Below are 22,154 nucleotides of genomic sequence, written 5' to 3'. Positions count from 1 at the left end.
GAGCCTAAAAGAAAGACAACACGCCTCCAGCAATACTTAGGAGGAGATACGCTTCCGAAACGTTCTTTTTTTATTAATAAACCTGGCATCATCAAGATTGGGGCAATTGTAGAGTTCTTTTCGTCATCTTCTAAACAGCCATTCATTTTTATGTAGCTCTTACATATCTTGCTCTGCTCGGCTAACAACGTAAAAATGAGTTTTTATTATTATTTTCTTGCTTACATTATTTGAGTATTTGGTGCTCCCTTCCCCAGCACCCTCTGTAGCAAACGTCAATTTTTGTATCATTAATACATGTGTATATACAAGGAGGTGCTGCAGATACAGATAAAAACTATGGGGGCACCTAAGCAATTCTTGTGATGCGTAAATGCGAGAGCGTTATTTGTCGCTCAGTGTGTCTCTTTGTTACGTCGCTGAGTTCTGCTACGTTATGTTTCCGATGTAATATTGCTGCGTATTAGGTCTCCACAACGCAAGACGACAAACCGGCTGTATTGCGATCTCTCAGCTGAGTTTTATTTGCGGAGTTCTCATTAAGTTAATGTTTTACTCACATTGCGCTGTGTGTCCTTTCTCGATGACACCACTTTTCAACACGATGACACCACTCTGCCGAGCGATGACGGTACTTTTCCGAGTGGCACCATGTTGTTGACACTCCATTTTGTCATCGGGTTCGTAGGCGAACTCCACCTCATACTCTGAGGGTATGTCGTAGTCGTCGTCCGACGGGTACCTGAAGGACGCTGCATCTTATTCGTCGTCGTCGTCGTCGATGGGCACCGGGGGGGTGGGGGACTTATTTGTTGCCACTAAAATTGCTGCGGTGAGACTCCGGATGGTCGGAGGCTTTTGGTTGCGGTGGGAGGCCCTCAGTCCAGGGCTGCGCTTGCGGCTGCCGCTTTGCGGGCCCGGTCAGTCAGACTCAGCTGATCGTCCAGGCTCTCGCTGGCCAGCAGCGCCTCCCATTGCTCCGCTGTAAGGCGTTGTATGGGGGGCGTTGTAACGGTGACCCCATGAACTGCAAGTCCTGTCGTCATTTTGCGTCCGGAGTGGAGAGAGAGGGGGAGGTTAACTAGACTGTCTAGTTTGCTGCCATTATAGTTAAGAAGGGATGGAGTATTCAAGGAGGGAAAGATATACTACATGAGTTCAGATCATTCCCGTGCACTATGCAAGATGCAGCGTATCCACAGTAGGGAACTCAAATATGTCGCCTTCGTGTTCCGTAGAAGAGCGTTCTGAATGGGCAGCCGGGAGGCCAAGCTCCCAGTACCTTTGCTTCTTTAAAGGGCCTATCGTCTGGTTAACGAACAAGGCACACTAAAGAGTCTGGCCTTGTTTGTCGTAGCGGAAACAGTGGAACAGGAGATGATTTATGGTGTCTTGACAACTTGACGTATTGGGTGACAACTAGAGTAAGTTGGGAGATTCCAATGCGATAGCTTTCCGAGTTAGTGAACGCTGACCGATGAACTGCCGACACAGCAGTGTTGCGTCGCGTCGTGGGAGATTTGTTGGTATACTGCAGTTGTATCTGTCAGGATTCAGTAGTACATATGCCGGTCGGGGTTCCTTTTACACATGCAACAGGCTCTCACCAGTATTAAAAGCTGGGCGAGTTGGGGAGATAGTGTTAATTCATGCATCCTCTGAAAGACTATGCAGTTCTACACTTTTCTCATTGACACTGTTCATCTAATAATAATATTTGAGAACTTGATTGATTAATTAAGACTAGTCATCTAATTAGGTGGAATGAAAAAAAAAATTGAATATCTCCAAGCGAAGGCAAACAACATTACCTTGGTTCTGTTCAGCTACGTGGCATTCGCATATTTTTAAGCTCTGGCTAAAGTTAGCTGGGACGCCTGGCATAATCTACGCAGGCTGTTATGCATTTAGATTTCTTTTCTATTTATTTCTGCGTCAATTTTAGCAGCTTTTACTGTACTATGCCAATGCATTAGTTATTAGATGGTTGCTGTCACCGTGCCACGGACACATTTAATATCATTACCAAGTTCCGTCATCTAGATCGACGTTGGGTGAGTGGAACGCGTCGTGGCTGTGCACGCAAAGCTTACCAGGAATATGGAAACTTGATGCGATCAGCAGTGGTGCAACAAGCGATGTCGCAGCTTGCGACATCCCCTTACCAAGAAAAACTATCTTTTGCGTTGATGCTCGGTTTGAGAGACAATGCTTGACAAACAGGCGCAGCCATGCCTACAGGAGAACGTCATCTATACATATAGTCCCACACCTCCAACCTCGTAGATGTTGCATTACGTTTTCACGCTGAGGCTTATAGCGTGTGTGTTGACGAGGGTGCTTGACGATTCCACGAGTGCCCAGTTCTTTCGAATGGCAGCAGCGAGCGTGGGCGCCTTACGCAACACTACGCACATTCGCGTCAAGGAATCGCGATGACTTCGCTGAACTCCTCGTAAACGACGCTGTCGCTTTTTCTTCCACCTTTTCTTTTTCCAGTAGCCGCCCACCAGGTTGTCGATGGCATCTTCTCTTTCGACTTACCACATCCGTATACACAATGCCAACACCACGGGACATCGTCGTCTCGTTTTCTCCCACGCTTCCTCGCCGTGGTGTTGCCGTACTCTTGTTACCGGACGCTGCGAGCACAGCGCAGACATGGAAAGACCGGCACGGCAGGTAAAACAAGGAGAGGACAACAGGGACGCACAGCAGCCGAAAGGAGTAACAGCGAAGGCAGCCGTGCTGGCCGCCCATGGGTGCGTGTAATTCTAACGCGACGTTTCATTTCCCAGGGTTCGGCCCGTCCCATTTTGTAACGGTGTCCATTGGATACACTGCCTCCCGGATAAGAGCTGCCAAGTACAGAGGAACAACACCTGCTGCGGTCGAGAAAGAACGAGGATAAACGGTCGCTGTTGGGCGCGTTTCAAGACAATACGGCCACGTAAAAGCGCGCTGCTCTTTTATATGAAGCTGGTGGCACGCGAAGACGCTACACGATATTTGTGTATGCGTGGCTGACCACGTAAGCACGCTAGCGCGAACGCTTTGAGAGTCGCGGAGGAGCTGGATGAAGACTTTCAATTAACGGACAGCGCAAGGTTCGTTGGGCTTTGCGAAAATTGTGACGCCGTCGACAACTCAGTCATTCGCAAAGTGAGATGTCGTCGCTCGTCATTCATGCTTCAAAATAATGAGCATAAATTTCACTTAACACCACCGCTATTTTAATGAGGAAGCTTTTTTTTTTTTATTCTGCATGTTGACTGCGTCTCCTTTCAACTTCCTGTTAAAAGCTGCAAGGGCAGTAACGCCATCGCCGGCCATACAGTTGACTCGCTGTGGTAGTTGCTCTCGGTATGCGCCTAAATATCGCCACTCGCGCGTGGACCACGTCTCCTGTCAGAACAAAAAGCACCGTGAGGACTCTTGTTTCCGAACGCTTTGAAAGAGGAAATGTGGTTTTGAAGAACACAGGGTTACTGAGATCTCTTGGCGCATAGTATGACTGCACTGCTTCTCTCTCTCTCTCCTCAGTTCATATATTTATCTGAACATCCATTTCCACAGCGCAAGCAAGCTGTGCTAAATGACCTCCAGCTAATCTACGTGCCTGCCTTTGCTGTTTCTTTTGGCCTTAACATGAGACACTCCTTCTCTTTTTCGCTTTTCGCTTATCTCTCTCTGCCACCTCTCCGCCCTATTCGATCGACGGCTGGATGAGAACTTCAAAAGCTCGCGGTGCGAGGAGACGCACGATCAAGTTCTTCGCGTTTATTTAGTTTGCCTTCATGAATCTAGAGCTCGCACACATTTGTCACTCCCGACGTGAGTAATATTCTGCAGTCTTTGTTGCGGTCCGCATTGTACTTCTGCTTGTTCACGTCCGGAAATGACACGAGCGGCCAAATAATAATAATAATAATAATAATAATAATAATAATAATAATAATAATAATAATAATAATAATAATTATTATTATTATTATTATTATTATTATTATTATTATTATTATTATTATTATTATTATTATTATTATTATTATTATTATTATTATTATTATTATTATTATTATTATTATTATTATTATTATTATTTGGCCGCTCGTGTCATTTACGGACGTCAACAAGCAGAAAAGTACAATGCGGACAGTAACAAAGAAAGCAGAATATTACTTACGGTATTATTATAACCATTAAATAATCATGTAAGCATATACAAACACCACCCAGAGAAAGAAAATCGGGCTGTTGTCTTCCACAAGGGACACGACGCCCAACCGCTTAGCTAAAGGAAGCCGTTACACATACGCGTATCCATACCAGCAATTTTTTTTAATGCCTGGCTACTTTCACCGATAAAATGAGCTAAGTATGTACATCGGCTGTGCAGATCTCCAAGCCCGCCGGACGCAACTAACTGCTGCTCGCACCACAGACTGCGATTGAGGCTGGATTTCTGAACGTTATGATTATTGTATTGCTAACCACGCCGATATAGTACAGTCCCGCTGACGTTGACAAGTGCTGCGTTCATGGCGCATTATCTCAAACCGCGCACACGCTGTCCAAAGCACAGAGTTGTCGCCACACGTCTGCTCACACCCGAAAAAAAAAAATAACGAGAACGGCATAAACTTGCTACGCCATGTCGAGTTTACGATGTCCAGCAAAAAGAAGAAAAAAAGGAGAAAGAGAAGAAAAGAGTAATGATAAAGCAGAAGAAAACTGACGTTAAGAAGACGTCAAGGTTGACATTCGTTATGTTGTGACACATATGTGTGTCATAGGAGAGACGACGAAAAGTATGCGAACAGCACAGTGATACTGGTGTCGCTCCAAAATATCCGTGAGTGAAAGGTTACCCTGCCTTTCAAAGCACGGAAGCCACACGCACCCGAAAGGCCGCGCGCTCGTATTATTGCGACTGATTCGTGGAATACCTCTGCTCTTTGCATTCACTTCGAACAACAGCGCAGGTAAAGAAACGGAAGCTCAAATCTCAGCGAACGCGGAAAGGGTTAGGAGAATCGTGACTGTGGCTGGCGTTCCCTGCACGTCCTTCCTTGCGGCTAAGCCACGGCATCCCGCGCGATACGCCGGTGGCGGAGGACTTGACGCTCTCGCTGCAAATTCCGACCCGTCATTCGGGCGAGCTATGCGCATGCGCATAATGAAACCAATTTGCAAGCTGCTCTAAAACCGTCCTTCTGCACAGAGATGAGGCGGCGCGCGACATTTTCCGAGAATGCGGTAACAAGCGCTATAGGCGTTGCTGCCTCGCACCATTGCCGTGCGATCACTTTTGTGGAATAGTAGTGTGGGAAGAAAATGTGGCTCTGGTACGGCGCGCACGCTTTCACGAAGTGGGCGTGTACCTGGCAAGTGTCGTGCCGAGGACGCCAGGTGGCAAGAGACGAGGTTCGCGTCAAGCTTGGCTGCGGGACAGAAAGAGAGAGACGGAGGTCTTCTTTTTTTTTTTTAGTTTTGAGCATACGCATTCTGCGATGAAGGCCGGTTACTAGTCATGTGGAGGCTTTTAAGTTAATTACTACAGCTTTAAGCTCAGTGATGTTAATAGGTGTCATTGTCGCCATTCGAAAGGGAATTTAGAACAGTAAATATGCACCCCGACACCCACAGCCGTTACTCTGAGCTGACACCAGGCACTCTTTTGATTATTGCCATAAAAGTTTTTCTGTGCCTTGCTTTCTCTCTCTCTCTCTCTCTCTCTCTGTCACTTGGCGCCAGGCCACTTCTGCCGCAAAAAGTGAAACGATGCTGCGTACGTCACATGTTCTTTTTTTATTACTATTTTTATAGACAACGCACGTAAGCCGTGTTAAGGTTTCTCCGTTAAAGAGTGTTGCTGCGAAGCCGCTAGTCAAAAACGATTATCCACCTGATTCGGCACATAAAAGGAAAATAACTTAAATGCACCTCAAGCTATATAGCCTTCAGGCCGCACTGGTGTAATAACTACTTTTCCAACTTAGTGGAGGTCACTGCCAAGGCTTGTCAGTACGTTGTCAGTACGTTGCTTCAGAAATGTGCACAAACGCCAAGAACATGACGACATACCTGATGAGGTTCGGCGAACGTAGACGTCTTATATAATTTTGTTATGACCTTTTCTTCATTGCGGGGATCTTGAATTTTAGTCGAACGCCTCAAGCGCAAAGCTAATTATATATTATTGCGAAGTCATAGTGTGGTCGCGGCAAGCCACGGAAATCTTGTCGCAAGTGACTAATCTTGTTAGAACCGCGCAGCACCATAGGAGTTACGGCTGCAGTCAGCTAACCACTGGATCTCACGAAGCCGCCTGCGCCCACAGCCAACCACGTCAGCGATGCCGCGTAGCCGAAGCCAATAAAACCATCTAGTGTCAACCACTGCGTTAATTGTGGAGCCGAATTTCTTAAAGGTTTTCGTTTGTAAGAACTCTGTCTTTGGCCGAAAGCAATTGTCGGTAATATCTGCTCATTGTCACGACTGTCCAGTGCCTGCTCTTACGAAACACTAGAGCGTGAAATCTGCAAATACGGAGCCCAGACCTGTATCCGCGAAACATTTTATATGCGCTAGGAAGGTTTGCGTAAAAAACACTGGTGCAAGCAGATCATGACAGCTGGAATAGAGATAGCGATAGCCAGCGATCGATAGACAAGCGGCTGTCACGAATAAAAAAACACTGCAAATTTGACCTCTCATACCGAAGAGTATGCCCGCCGTAGTTTACATCCCAATGCTCTATTTCTGGGACACAGCGTGTAAGCACGCGGTGGAGGTAGACGCGGGCACTGCTAGACGCGGGCACTGCTTTCATTCCCTCGCGCTGAAAAACGTGCATGTATGCAGTTCCGCGTCTCACTTTTGTATCTCAGAAGCAAACGAATATTTCGGAGTGCCGGCGTTACTATAGTTACAGATTTAATGACATGCACGTTATCATTTGCATGAAAACAGCACATTAAACTCGGCACGCACCCAACTTGCTAAACTTCACGAGACGGCAAACTGCCAGATTGCCTCCCTCGGGTCAATCGGTGGTGTCACTAAACAAGTCGACAACACGGGAATGACACGGCTGAAGGTGGCGAAAACTCATATTTCGCGGAATTTCGATAGATACCTGAGAGCAGTTGTGTCAGCTCCTTTGTCTGGCGTCGCGTTCCGGTTCTTCCAGCTTTTCTTCTTGGCTCCCGAACTTGGCGTAAACAAAGGCTGCGAACTGGTACGACGAAACAATCGGTCTTCCTTTGCTGCGTGCGTACGGCTTGCCGCAGACAATCACTAGTTAGCATTCGTTAGCGCTTCCATTCGTGTCGGCTAACATGTGCGGAAATTCGTCATTTTAGCCGAAAACTACGACGCTTCTATTTTTTTTTCTTGCGCGGGAGAGCAAAGCACGTTCGAAAGTGCGTAGGCTACAAATGTGCGACTTAAGCCCACGCGTTGCTTAAGCTCGGCTGGGGTGTTCACGTAAGTAAGCTCGCAAATCACGGACAAGCAAACAACTGCGTTCACTCGTCGCCGGCGCTGGCTCACCTTCATTTCCCGTCTTCGTTCGCGTGTGTCCGTGCAGCGCGCTGCAGAACAATGCCGCTCGCGCCGCCTGCATGAGTGCGTGCGTGTATGCTGCACACTGTCGCGCTCTATACGAGCCGCTACTAGTGGTGCCACACGTCATTGAAAAAAATATATAGTAGTAGATCTTTCCTTGAAATATCAGTGAAAATCAGTAGATTTGTACAGTGCCGAAAGCGCTATTTAAACGAAGTTCTTGCAGCACGGATCGGGTGCTCATTGTTTGTCCTACACAGTGTGCCACCCGCGGAATAGCAACCCAATATCATGACCTCCGAAATTTCTGGCATGGTTCATGGTTTCGAAAAAAACCGCATGGCGTGGCAGAAAGACGCCAGATTGTTCCATGCAGCATTCAAACTATATATGGAAGGGCCTCAGATTACGGCCTGTGCCTGCCGTCTGGATTGTTCAGTGTGTTTTTCACAATGTTTAAGCCCAAAAGTGAAAAAAGGCACGAATGTCGTGTTGCTCGTACGCGATAAAAGTTGATCGCGCTTTAGTAATTACCTGCTGAAGAAAGTTCTATTAGAAAGTAGTAGAAAAAGTAGAGAATTTTTTAACTAGTATAGGTATCAGTATCGTTCTTCTGGAAAACGCGAGAAATCAGCAGGTTTCGAAGCTTCGTCACTGAATAACTGAAAAAATGAAAAGTGGCAACACTGGCTGCGACAGGGGAGCCCGTTAATGTGCGCCAACACACGATCCGAAGCAGAGAAAGCGCGCGCCATCCGAACGGCGGCTCACTTCGGGGTAAGGAACCGAGTGCCGAGGGGAACTTTCAGCGATGCCGGAATTAACGCCGCCGCAACATCACGGCGAGCGAGAGTGCAAGCCAGACAAAAAAAAAAAAGGGTAGGCTGCGAAAGCGACCGGTATACAGTTGTCGCTGCTTGCAAGACAGCCCTCACGACCTTCCCCACTTTCTTTTGTTTTGTTTTTTTTTCGTTTATTTGCCTTTTCTTTCCGCCCTGTTCTTTCCCTCTTTCATTTCCCCTTACCCTTCCCCCAGTGCAGGGTAGCAAGCCAGAATCTTATCCGGTTAACCTCCCTGCCTTTCCCATCCCGTTTAGCTGTCTAAAATCTACGCCAGCAGCGCACGTTTTCATCACTGTACATGATGACATACTTGCGTCTCGACTCAACAGTAGAACTCAAGGTGCTGCTAACGAATACCAAACGTCGCAGATCCGCCAACCTCGACGTGAGGCACCCAAAGCACCACAACACATTTACGAAACCGCTTAAACGGTTGTGCTGACACCGGCAAAAGCGTCCTGACGGTAGCTGCATAGCGCTCTGCGCAGCACGGTCGGATTATACAGCGACCTGAAAGACCCAACCGAATGTAGTCGAAGCACCCTTTTACGTCCACCCGAAGTCACCAGTGGAGAAAGTGTTGCAACTCAGGTTGTGCGCGATAGTATAAGTGCCCGCGTGCCGATTTTCGCGTGTGGCCACTTGTACCGACGAGCGTTCGGGCCGTCTGCTATGATGTGCACGGTTGTCTGCTCGTGGAAGCGTTGGGCCACCCGTGAGACGATTCGTGATGTGACCACAACGCTGATTTTCGCAACTCCAAGAAGGACGAACTGCTGGCTCTCAATTTCATGAGGGGAACCGACATCTGTTGGCTTGAAAATGGCATATATGGACTTCACCAGGTCTACCCGATACCTTTCGTTTCTTTCCTTAATTCGGTGACGCTTTGGGGGCGTAATGTGCCCCATTAGAAGCTTCGCGCCTGTCCTATCGTTCAGATGGGGGTATACCGAACCAACACCATCACCAAGATCGAACAACGGCCCCAAGAGTGCGACACACGAGCATTTCAAAAGTATCTTGCCGTGAACGCAGACGGCACAAATGCACCGAATCTACTCGGGACATCGACGAGTTCCGCCATACTGCCAAATTCGCCATCTTGTCAACTTTGATGGCCCACAGGGTTGCTACGGCCTCTCGGATTGGCTCAATATGATAGGCCATTGCAGAGTTTGACAACATGGCCGAATTCGCCGATGTCCAGAATGGTTCCCCTACGTCCACGAAATGAGCCGGCAGTTATGTTCGCCAAGTGAATCCATGTTGAGCGGTCAATGTCTCGGTACCTTCTTGCCATGCGTTCCGTTTAGCAAATTCGTGGATGCGGGAACTGATGGGTTTCCAAAATGATGCACTTGAGCAACCTCTGATCTCCGATAATAAACACGTGACGTTGCTCAGAGTAAAATGCAGAGCTGCAAGTTAAGCTTAGCCTCGTCGCTGAAGAGGGCTAGATCGCTCGCTGCCTACTCCTGTGAGCTACAGGTGAAATACAAAACAGAACAAATGCGAGCTCGGAACAATTCGCAGATTACAAGAGTGGCGATCATGCGTATTCACCGAATGAAATTGTGGCAGAAAAATATGTATGCGCTTAAAGAGCTATAGTCACTTATATCTCGCCGCCTTTGCTTCGAAAATACAAACATTCTTTCCTGAACTTGCAAGCAAACGCTCGCAGGTACCAACATAGAGCCAAATTTTAGTACGCCATGCCTCTGGGTGAGCACATAAACACTGCATTGGGGGCTTCTTTTACGCCAACTCCAGTACCAAACGTATACGGCCGCGTTCATGAGAGCTCTCGTCCCCTATATGTTCTGGAAGAAAACAACGTCGGAACGCTACTGCACGAACAGACATTGATTGCTTTGCCCTGACGGCATCCAGGCCGGTACGACCATTTCTTTCTTGAAGTGTGATAACTATTTTGAGAAACTTACGGCAGAAACCATCCTAGATGATTATCTAAGTCCATGCGAAGCATTTCTTCCCTGCACGTGGCGCAAAGCCCGAACGAACTCGCGTCCTCCCGGGAGATTGCTCGCTCGAGGACCGCCGACATGCGCGACACCCTGGCGATCGGAACCAGAGGCGGTCGCGGACGCTACGCGCCGCACCAAATTCGCCTTCGACAAAGTGCTTTTGAAAGTATACGCGTGCCGCAAGTGCCGGTTCTCCAATCGACGCCGCTCGATTTCGGTGGCCTGCGTCAGCGGCGCTGGGCGGGCCGCTTCGGCCGCGCGTACCTATAGTCGGCCCGTCGCTTCGGTACACGCACCGCACACCTCTGTCGTCGTCTCTGCAGAGTATTTGCACTCTTCCGCTTGATACTTTCGAGGGCCCATCGTCGTATCTGCAAGTATGCGGATATGCGCTACAAGGCTCAAACGAGCCACGTCTATTTGGGGCGCCCGTATACCCCTATGTCGGAGAGCGGAGCAAGAAGGCGCCGAACCAGTAGCGGATTTTTTGTCTTCCACCAGTTCGAGCACATGCACGGCCTTTTGGCGGATCCGCTCATCACGTGAAATCGACATCTACCGTCCACAAGGAGCTTTGCGGGAGCGTTCCTTGTACCTAAAGATCTTTTTTTTTCTTTTTTTAAGTAGACGACTCACTGCAAAATTTTACCAATATTCTTTCATCCTTCTTAAGCCCACTATTGTTTCTCTCAAGTTCGCCGATGACATGCGTTTTCTTTCCTAGCGCTGCTACTGGGCGCCTTCTTAGAAATTCTCACCTCAAGTCGCCCGTTTCATAACGCGAGCTCGGTCACGCGGCCCGCATTATCTTACACGTGCTCAAAGTACGCAGCGCGGAAGAACGGTTCCATCTGATCTTCCTTCGTCGCTGTGCTTTACCGTAGTCGTTTTAGTGAAGCCGTCTTAAGGCTGTACATTTTCTCTTCTTTTACTCAGTGCCATTTGAATCAGTCGAGTTTATCGATCGAGAAACCGCTATCGGAAAACAGTTTGCTTGAAAGGTGCATACGTAATCCTTTGTGTGCTTTAATGAGGCTTTTGTGTCCTGCGCCGAGCTGTCGCAGTATCGACAGAGGGTTCCACATTTTCGTACGGCCTGCATTGAAACGCGTATTTTGCGCCAGCAGACGCAGCGAATGCTGATGTCGGCCGTGCGCTGACGTTGCACAGGTGCTGCAATTACGTTTCCTCTCCAGGACGCCGAATCCAGTGTGACATTCTGAATATGTTTTGCGATGAAGTACTTTAAGATATGTGAGATAAACCTCAATGGAGGAGGGATGAAGTAGAGCCGATAGCAGTAGCTGCTACGATAGCCGCGTTTATATGCTTCAGGCGTCGAATTCGCTAAGCGGATTTTTGTTCTTAGCACTGTTTGTCATTGGCCAGCCTCCTTCGCAAATAATATATGTCTGACACTACACGACAGACTGGCATCTGCTCTTAACGAACATCTGTAACATAAAAAAATGACTCGCCATTCCGACCCTGCGAAAGCGGATGTCCAGCGAAGCTTTTGTAAACCACTGCTACAACTGCTGAGGCGGTATGCGATGCACAATGCGTTGGCGGGCTAGTTGGTGCGAATCCATGAATACTTTGTTTAGCGCAAAACGACAGACACAAGAAAGACGACAGGACAAGGCCTTGTCCTGTCGTCTTTCTTGTGTCTGTCGTTTTGCGCTAAACAATGTATTCATGGTATGCGATGCTTTATTGCTTTACAATATTGGTGGTAATGGCGATTTAGAGTAATGGTAGTAAAGTGAGCGATGGGAATTTTGACAGCACGCCACCGCTGGTTGTATTGCGTGGTGGTGGTGGTGGTGGTGGTGGTGGTGGTGGTGGTGGTGAATTGTAGCAACAGGCGGGTTTAGCATGGCGATCAAGGCCGGCAATTGCTCCGCCCGAGCATCTCGCACATAACCGCTGAAGGGTTTCACCATATGTCCATCAGACCAGTCTCTCTTAAGAATTCGATAAGGAAACGTTGTTTCTTTCTCCCTTTGCCGCTCCTCGTATACACGCTGCTCCTCGAGAGTCCTCACTATGTGTTGCTTACCCATAGTGAGGCTGCAATAACAATGAAATCAGTTGCTAGGCTGGTTCTTCTATATACGAAAGGATATGGGGACGCCGCAGTTGCCATTGCCACGGCAGCTTGCACGACAATACTCTTTACCGGGAAACTTATGCGGGGAGCGCTACATGCTTCACATTGTTATCAGGAGTGCCTTATCATCAATCATATGGTTCGAATGCCTGTTTTGTGCTTGTTCTTTATTGAAACGGATGCTATTCTATGCGTTGCATGCATGTTTCCAAGGAATGTACGCACTCTTCGCTTCACTTGGCTGAGTGCTTCAAGCCTGCTTCACCTCCGCCGTAGGCCGGCCCGGTATTTCACAGTACCTCCGGCATCGGTCCACATTTTTTACCACGGACGACGACACGAAAAATGCTGACCAACGAGAGGCTAATAGCTTCGCTATAAAGTTTGTTTAATACTTGCCCAGAGCCCGCATTCCCTATATAGCTGTTGTTCCAGAATTGTTCGCAAGAGCACCAATCGTGATGATGGGCATGTTACGCATATTAGCGGTTTTTATGTGTATGGAAAGCGTCAGCACAATGAGTGGTACCAAATACGCACCCCTCATTTTATTTTACAGTAACTTCACCAAGAAGTCCACGTTTGTATGTACCAGCGCCAGTGGGCTATACCGGCACCTACAGTCCCTCATGCAGGTGACGATCTATAGAAGCCGCATTTTGCCTAATATTCCTGCAGTTGTTTTAACATCTTCACGAACGAATACACAAAACAATATTTGCCCGGAACGACGAACACGCTTCGTCACTTCGACGTCAGCTGTGGTTTAGCCGATCGGCGCACACTGTGAATGTCGTTTTCCAAAGAAATACATTGATGAACGGCCCCCGAATACAACTACACCACGATGCTCTATTGCATAGGAATGCTTGGCCTGCATTGGGCTTGTGTTCTAGCTTGTTAACTTGACTTATGAACGTGCGGCTTATATGTCATGGAAGTTTGCCAACTGTTCGCGGAAACTTATACTTGTGTTTTCTGTATCTATGGCTTTGTTCTTCCCTTTATCTTTATCGCACGCCTGAGCAGAAAAGTAGCTGGTGTCTCTGCAAAACACGAACATCTCCATACGCACACTTAGAAAAAAAGGAAAAGAACATGGTCACAGATAATGTACAGCGTATTCCATCCAGGTCTCGGACGAAAAGGGGAACATTACGCACCTTCTCTCTCGTGAGATTGTGTTCGCTCTTGTGCTGTGCTCTTTCTATAGCACTTTGGGTGCGTGCGAGTTACCGAAGGCGGCAGGGTTCGTTGAACCAAACGCACGAGCATTTTCTGCTCACAGTAATGGGGCGTGTCCCCACAAGCGAGTCGCCTCGCGTCGACGACGCATGTAGTATGTCCACCGCTGCGTTACGACAAGGGTTTGGTTCACGCGAGCCCATTCATGGCCACATCGGCTTGGCCAGTGTTCCACCCACGTCACATTCTCTTGCGTCAAACCCCCTCCCTGCGCAGCTATGAGTAAGGGCGCATAAAATATGCGCATTCATCCACTTTCACATGTGCAAATAAACTGCAGCACAGCTTGCATACGTGAATCATGTTCCTTACCTTGCTGGGAAGGCTCGTTAAGAGTCTCCGTCGCCCTAACAAAGACACGAGCGAACTGAACGTGCAGAGTAGCATAAACAAGAGCGTGCACAACTCCGACCATCAAATGGCGATGATTAACGCCGCTGTCGCAGTTGTGCGAGCGCCGGCCTGCAACGTAGCGCGAGGCTTTTGTACACGATTTCACCCGCTTTGCGAAAAACAGCTTAGAGGAGGAGATGGTACGTTCGCCGTTGTCTTCCCGCCCACACTGCTCATCACGTAGCAGAGGCACACAACAAAGCGCGCGCGCCGAAAGAAAGCGGGGGTTCTGGAACAACGCGCAGGTTCATCTTCCAATGGTCTTTATCAGCGAACGAAGCAAGCGCATCATTTCTCACTAGAACCGTGCAGCCTGACAAGCCTACGGCTGCCGTCATGCTCCACGGGCTGAATCAGTGCTCGTGATTACTTTGAACAGAGTTTTACATTGACACAAAAATACAGAAAAGAGAAAAAGCATGAACGCAGGCGGACGAAGCGCATTCGCTTCGTCCGTCTGCGTCCCCCTTTTGTAATCTTTTGCAAGTATAAAACTCAGCGCAGCGTAATCACGAATGTGCACCAACTAGTGCCTTTCATTGCTTTATATTTAAAGAATCAACGTTGTTCAGCCCGTTCTATGACCGGTTGTGGTTGACCGCCGAATAGCCAAGCGCGATACCCAATTTTATGAAGGTAAGGCAGCGACCACTCGAGGACCATTTCCTAGTGCGAACAGCCACGTCTATTCGCACTATGATTAGTCGACGTGACGATACACACGGCCTCGGCGCACGGTTTTTCGTGAAAAACATTGGCCCGCCACCGGCCGTTCCCTCTGCAAGGGAGACGCGACGCTGTTGGCACCATTATCGCCGGGTGCAAGGCGCCATGCGCTGATGCAGGTGGCGCTCGCACGCCGGATTACGCTGCTGCTTACTGGGACTCCGGGAAAAAGACGCCGCGAAATAGCCACGCGGAATGCGCGGCACGCGAAACTGTTTGGATCGCTGTGCAAATATCTCGGCGACAAAATGCACGTAGCTACGTGATATTGGCGCGGGCGATGTCAACATTCGCCCATGAAACAACGCACAGGCGTCGAGGCTTACGTCGAAGCACATGTACAGCCCTCAACCGCGCCATACCTCCCGGCCCCATTTCCTCTCCCAGTACACTTTCCGGCCTACGAGAAGGATCCGCACTCGTCTCTCTTGCAACATTTACCTGCTCCATTCGATTCATCCCTTTCCGGCGAAGCAGGCTCGAACGAGAGAGAGAGAGAGAGAGAGAGAGAGATCACTTTATTGTACGCGAAAAAGAATGCATCGATACCCTCAGCCCAGAGCGTCGCTTGCGGCATGCTTGGGCTGCGACCGTACGACGAGCCGGAGCAGTCGACGCCAAGAGAAATACCAGCACCGCGAGGCTGTTACGCCCGTGATGGCACGTCGGCGAACGCGTGGTTTGTCGTTCTGTGGTTATATATAACACGGTTTGAGACATGATATTGCAATGAAGTTCCTGGCTATAAAGACAGTGAGAGAGACTTTACGGGTTCTTAGCCCGAAGACAACACTTGCAGGACTCCGAATTCGCAGCCCGCACAGTTAGAGAATGCGAGGAGCGCCATGGGGAAAGACGGGCCATCAAAGGTTCTGTAGGCGGCCTCGACAGAGCTATCATTACCTTTGGCCATCGCCTGCAGCTTGCAGAAAATTCAGGGAGTTCTTTTGTCCGTCTGGGAACGCGTAGTGCTCGCTATCTCAAAGGAGCATGCCTGCGCTGAACGTCCGAAACAATGCTCGTCGCTCCGTCGGCATGAAGTCCACAGCATTTAGGTGCAGGACAGGAGCTAAGCCCGGGCGCCGCGTTTTCATGCTAGAATAGGCGTGCTACCAATCCTCAATACTGAAATCCTGTTGGATTAAACTTGCGAGACGACGCACGCCCTTGGTTACGTGCTCTTAACGCGTATTTGCTGATTCGACGAATAGAACGATCCCTTCTCACGGTGGTCATCAGCTCGCGTAGAGCTCTTGTATAGTCGAAAAAAAAGCGCTGAAAATTTCGCTCAATCGCAGATAGTTATATACAGAGTAAGTTACGCTTCTTCAGCAAGGCAGCCGTATTCAAGCTATCGCGTAAGACGGGTAAATACAACTACAGACAGCGTTTATCAAACCCTATATTTTTGTCAAGCTGCCCCCGCTGCAAAACAGAGTCTTTAGTCCAGTAGTTACATATCATCTCATAGCCAATCAGTATATCGAATATCAACATTCCCTCAATCAACCTTATGCCAATATCAACCAATCAACCAATATCAACCTTCATGCATGCGATTAGCTCACCATGTCATCTGTGTCCGTCAGCAGAAATATTTGCACGCACATTATGAAGGTCAGGCGTATCTTCGCCATAAATTCATTGTCTCCCAGGAACAAACTGTTCGAATTACCTTCTACACGGCGCAGTAATCCAGTGGATAGACTTTCCTGACATTGGCGATAACAAAAAAGCACAACCACCTTCGTGATCATCTTCGGTGTTCTATGAGTGACAGAAGATATACGTGCAGGAGGAACAGCTGAACTGGCAAAAAAAATATTCATAAAGGGCTTTCATGTTAATTCAAGAACTGTAGAATCTTCTCACCATCCCCACCACAACAAAGAGGAAGAAATATTATTCCGTTATGCACAGGTGCTTACACCTTATACACCCAACGATGATATGCAACGTCACTCTCAGAATATACTGTTCAATCGGGCGTGTCGGGCATGCATAACGCGAGCTGTATGCTCATTGGGAATTCTGCACATTATAACTTGTTCCAATTCATTTGCTTTCTTGCTCGCGCAAACACTTTCGCTGCGAATGCATCAGGCCTGCGCGTAGAGCGTGCACACGGCACACACTGCGTGCCGGCGCATACACTGTGTGTAGTATGTGTATAGCCATCACACCACGTTAGCGAAGCAGCGCATTGACCAGGACAAGGCGGAGGGACACGAGTATGCACGACACGCGCTGCACTCGCAACTGATTTATTTCATAACAACCACATCATATGTAAATAGCTGCGCAGCCTCAGACGTCACAGATATGCAAGGCAAGATTAAAAAAAAAACTCTTTCAAAATCACGTGTCCGCGCACACTGGGTGTCGAAGATATGCAATATATCTAAGACGATGTGCAATCCTATTCTTATTGTTGCACCCTCAACAAAATTATTATTACCGATTTATTCTAGTGTCCTTCCAAAGAGGCGGCCTCACGATGGCTCAGAGGAGCGGATGGTTGAGTGATGCAACCATCTCCTCTCTAGTATAGTACAGTTCATTGTAGTATTGAGCCGTCGCTTACCATCCGTCTCCCACTTTTCCTTGTCTTTCCCCTTTCCATTTACCCCATTGGGGAGCAGTAGCCCATATATTTATCTTCATTGAAACCTCTGTCATCCTGTTATAACGCCATAACCTCCTTTCCCGACACAATTGGGAGAGCTCCATCGTTTAACAGCAAGTGCCGAACACTGTAGCCGTCACATAATGACCAACCAAATGCACATCGACGGGTCCAGTCAAGCAGGCTCTGTACCACAGCAAGGTGCAGAGTCCGCTACTGTTGGACTCTGAAAAATACGACTCGGGCTAGGAGTCGTTGCAAGAAAACGAGTGCTTCTGCCACACTCTATCTCACGTAAGCATAAACAAAAGAAATACAGTAAATTCCTGGAAGAAGTGGTGGTGCGAGAAAGATAACCTTCAGTCGTCATAATGAAATATTGCTTGGATGGGTGCGTGCGTGCGTGCGTGCGTGCGTGCTGTGTGCGTTTTCTCTCTCTCTATCCTCTGACTCAACTTTAGTCCCAGTGCAGGGTAGCCAACCAGACAGCCTGTCTTTCCCTTTCTCTTACCTCACTGTCTCTCTCGTTCTCTTGTAGCGCCGACCGCGTTGTCGATGTAAAGCGAACTTGGTATTATTTGTTTACTCGTCCTGTTACTCTCCTCCAGGTTCGGAGGTTGAGAACTCTCCTCATTTCCCGTGTTCAATGTTGGTGCGGGGAACCTTCGATTTCATATGTGACTGGCAGACGAATTTAAAGGCCCGGACGTTCCCAGCGAAATGACCTGACTTTCTTTCTTTCTTTCTTTCTTTCTTTCTTTCTTTCTTTCTTTCTTTCTTTCTTTCTTTCTTTCTTTCTTTCTTTCTTTCTTTCTTTCTTTCTTTCTTTCTTTCTTCGTATGACTGCGCATCCAGGCGAACTGCACCACGAGGGCAAGCTCTTGCCCAAAGCACCCGCGGCGGAGGAAATAATCAGAGGCGGTGAACTGCAGATAATCATGTTGTCTTCGTCAACGTGTACATCCCTCAAAGCGGCGTCTTTACGTCCAGAATCGAGGCCTCTGCATCTGATCTTCAGCTGGGCGAAGTGTCTTGGCCTGCAGCTCAGCACAGAAAATAAAATGAAAGACGAATGTTGACTTAAACATGAAGCATCTCAAGCGGAGCGAAGGGAGGAAAAAAAGGCACGTGTTCCCCACTTGGACCTAACATTTGAGTACTTCGTCCCTGAAGCTCGCCCTGAAATCGCGCGCGGTGTGTTTCCATTCAAGGCTTGTCGATGTGGGCGCACCTCTTGCGGGCTGCTGTAAGACGTCTCGCTTGTAGATTGTGACGCTGGCCTCCTCAGAATATTTAGGAATTACCGGTTTGGAACTTTAGCAAATAGGGACAAATTTTCTTATTTATAAATTTTTTACGTACTCATAAAGTGTTATTCTCAGGAATAAGTATAAGTGGCCTAATTCCCAAAACGTTTCGTTCATAAGAGCTGCTCATCATTCACCAGCCGCGTTCTTTAATAATGCCACGACCTCGACACAGCTGACAGCCACACGGTGCAATTCGGTGCCACATGCTAGGCATGTTGGGTGGCTCGCAGAAGAAGAGAACGACGAAGGTGCCAGGACAGCGATAAATAAAGAGATCTACAGCGTCGACCGAAGTCCTTTGTGGCTTTGTCTGTGACAAACTGGTGGAGGGCTGTATGATATCGTCGGTAAGCATTTGTTGGACTTGATTTCGAATGGCGTCTTGCTCTTTACGAGAAACACGGTAGGCACGTTGGCGCACAGGTCTTTCATTGGGATTTGTAATAATTCTGTGTTTCGCAATAGGCGTTTGGTTGACCTTCGATGTTGAAGCGAAAGGTTTCAGCCTAAGAACTTTCTTTGTGAGCACGGGCGCAGGACTTTACACTGTAAATGTCTTTTTCTTTTTTTCTGGCATCCTAGCTATCGTCCTAGCAGCTATGAAAATCCAGCCAAAATGGCGCGCGTAGACCGCTTTGAGCTGTATATAGTTGAGCGGTGCTAGTAAATTGCCCTTGTAAAAAAATACCGAAAAACCCACTGTTACCGCGGGCACTGGCTTGATGAGCCCGAAGACGCCAATAATGAAGCCTGGTCGCGATGCCGCCTTGAAATTCCTGTTGCAGCTCACCATGACTCTCATGGATTTTGGTGGCGTCTGTTCAGGCCTAGTTTATTTCTTTATCAGTAAATATTTAGTGCATCGTATTCCAAACAAGCCAGTAATGAACTTAGCAAGCTTCAAAAAACATTTACGGAGCCACAACCTCTCAAATGCGAAGAAATACACTGAAATCTGTGACGTCACAGTGACGTACCGGCGCTCAAGCTTCGGCGCAGAATTAAAAAAATAATGATACTGAACTTAATCTTTTCTTCCAGTCGTCAACCCATTACCGCAAAATTTATTAATATAGACTTTTCAAAGGATACTTTGTCAGGTTAAACTGAGTGAGTGAGTGAGTGAAGTAACCTCAATTTGGTCCAGAGAAGACGCAGGGAAGACCCCGCGCCACCCGGCTGCTTTACTGTTTCTCTTTGGTGGTCTGTTTAAGGTTGTGAGCAGCATCTTGAAGTGGCAGCACAAGACGACGAATACAGAAGGCAGGAAGACAGCTAGGAGAGCGCTGAACTCACAGCTAACTTTATTCGAAGGCAAACACAAACTTATTTACCACAACCTATAGACACGTGCTCTCCCATCGATGGCGTCATTATCAGTGCGCAGGCAGAAACGCAAAATCCTGTTATCTAATGCTACACTATAACGCGGTTCTGTCTTCGTCATCTTGCGCTTCCCCTTCAACCAGTACCAACTCGCCAAAATGTCGACCCTTGTAAAGGTTTTGAGCGTGGTGGAAAAGGAAGGCTGGACAAGTACACCTAGAGCAGTGCCCGTATTCTCTCAAAAGTTCTTACGCTAGAACCGTTCCTGAGAGCAGGTGTCATCCCAATCGTCATGATTGGCTCGTAAATTGTTATGAAATTTTATACCTGGCATAATTTCTTCTAGCCCTGAATAACCATCTCCCAAATGGCCGCCCAGCTGCCGTTAATCAATGCAGCCAATGGTACCCCTACGTAATACCCTTTAGGGCTATCTTGAATTAAAAACACATAATAAATGTACGTAATACATCGTTTACATTTACTGACTGGAAGACAAGTTATAAATGAAGCTTCATTTATCTATGACTATTTCTGGACTGGGCAGGACGTTGTACAGTAACCATTTTTGGCCGCATACCTTCAGTTGTCTCCCTCCTTTACGTTAATTAATTCACTGCCAGTTAAGGTGGCTCTCCAAACTTTACTGCAAAACAGCTTCAGCTTCTGGAGGGCATTCTCTCACTGTAAAATAATGTAACTTTGACAGCACTTGTGCGAAGACGCTGCGACTGCGGTGTCGGTTACCGTAACAACGCAAACTTAATGTCGCCTCCGACCGCTCCCGTTCTTTTTTTTTTCTTTTTTTATTCAATTTTCGGACCGTCAAACATAGAGAAGTGCTCCCGTCGGAGTCTACCGGGATTGAACAACTGACACGGACGACGTACAATTATGAGGACAATATGGAGGCACATTATAGCGCAAGGTATATATACTTACTAATACGGAACGGCACCCCGCTCCTGTTCACAGCTCGGATCGTGTGCAATGATCGCGTCCATTTTCCGTACTTTCGGTCTTTCGTCACTGGTTCTACGAAGCCGTGACCCCCCCTGTCGCCGGGATCGGCTACATTTAATGGGATGGATGATAAGAAATGGACAGAGCAGAAGGAAAATAATCCTGGTCACACGCTCTCTGGAGCGCTCATCAAAGAAAGAGTAATAGTGCGGTGTTTAACTTCCCGAAACTGCACTGCGGGCTACCATGGGGGACACCGCAGTGGATAATTTTGTCCACCTGGGGCTCTTTAGCGTTCGCTCAAATAAAGCACGAGAGGCTTTCCTTCTCGCGCCCGTTGGTATGGGGCTACCGTAACAAGGAGCATTCGAACCTGCAACCACAGCAGAACGCCACAGACAATGAGCCTCAGTCGGCCTGCATACGCCGACTGGGATGCCAGTTATGGCAGCATACGGTATCCAAGAGAGGCATATAGCCCTTCACAAAGTACGGTAACAAATTGGAAGCAAACTGGGCACAATCTCTATCAACATATCATGTCTTGCATTCCAAGAAAAAAAAGTGTCAGGATCCGCTGTTGTGTTCTGTTATAATTACGGGTTGGAGCCGATAGGTTGAGGCTAAGAGTACCTGAGCTACTCCATTTCTCTATAATATGCGCCAAAGTATAACGGTATGAATTATAATGTTAAAATAAATAAATGAATAAAAAACGAATAAAGCCTATAGAGATAATAACATCGTAACCGACGTATGTTCATGCCGTTACCTGAATAACATACGCACTTTGAAGTCATTGGTGCCAGAGTCGCGCACGCACCAAATGGATAGTGGGTACGAACACACATCTCTATTCAAGTTTCTTCCATAGTAGAGAGCACATGCTCGTCACTTCAGTGTATGCACGGTTAAACAGGGCTACTTATGATAAACGTTTATGATAACGCTAAAAAAGCGCTCTGTGTCTTGTGAGAAATATTCAGGAAGCGACCAAGTTTACGTAAAAACCCTATTTTTGTTGTCGTTATCGCGAACTTGCTGAG

At 47.8% G+C, this 22,154-nt stretch overlaps 1 protein-coding gene and 1 long non-coding RNA gene across 5 annotated transcripts in view; one reads left to right on the top strand and one right to left on the bottom strand.

Annotated features, from left to right (window-relative positions):
- The window catches only part of LOC135904538 (uncharacterized), a 245,768-nt gene extending 238,217 nt beyond the window's left edge, over positions 1-7,551 (bottom strand). For all 3 annotated transcript variants that reach the window (XR_010565136.2, XR_010565134.2, XR_010565133.1), the window contains exon 1: positions 7,142-7,551. This is a non-coding gene — a long non-coding RNA (uncharacterized lncRNA). The remainder of the gene's footprint in view (positions 1-7,141) is intronic.
- LOC135904531 (uncharacterized) overlaps positions 1-22,154 on the top strand; it is a 192,750-nt gene that overhangs the window by 127,200 nt on the left and 43,396 nt on the right. The gene's annotated exons all lie outside the window — the stretch shown is intronic.

This window comes from Dermacentor albipictus, chromosome 1 (genome assembly GCF_038994185.2).
Source record: "Dermacentor albipictus isolate Rhodes 1998 colony chromosome 1, USDA_Dalb.pri_finalv2, whole genome shotgun sequence".
Classification (NCBI taxonomy): Eukaryota; Metazoa; Arthropoda; class Arachnida; order Ixodida; family Ixodidae; genus Dermacentor; species Dermacentor albipictus.
Note: the sequence above shows the minus strand (reverse complement) of the source record. Positions and strands in the feature narration are given on the sequence as shown.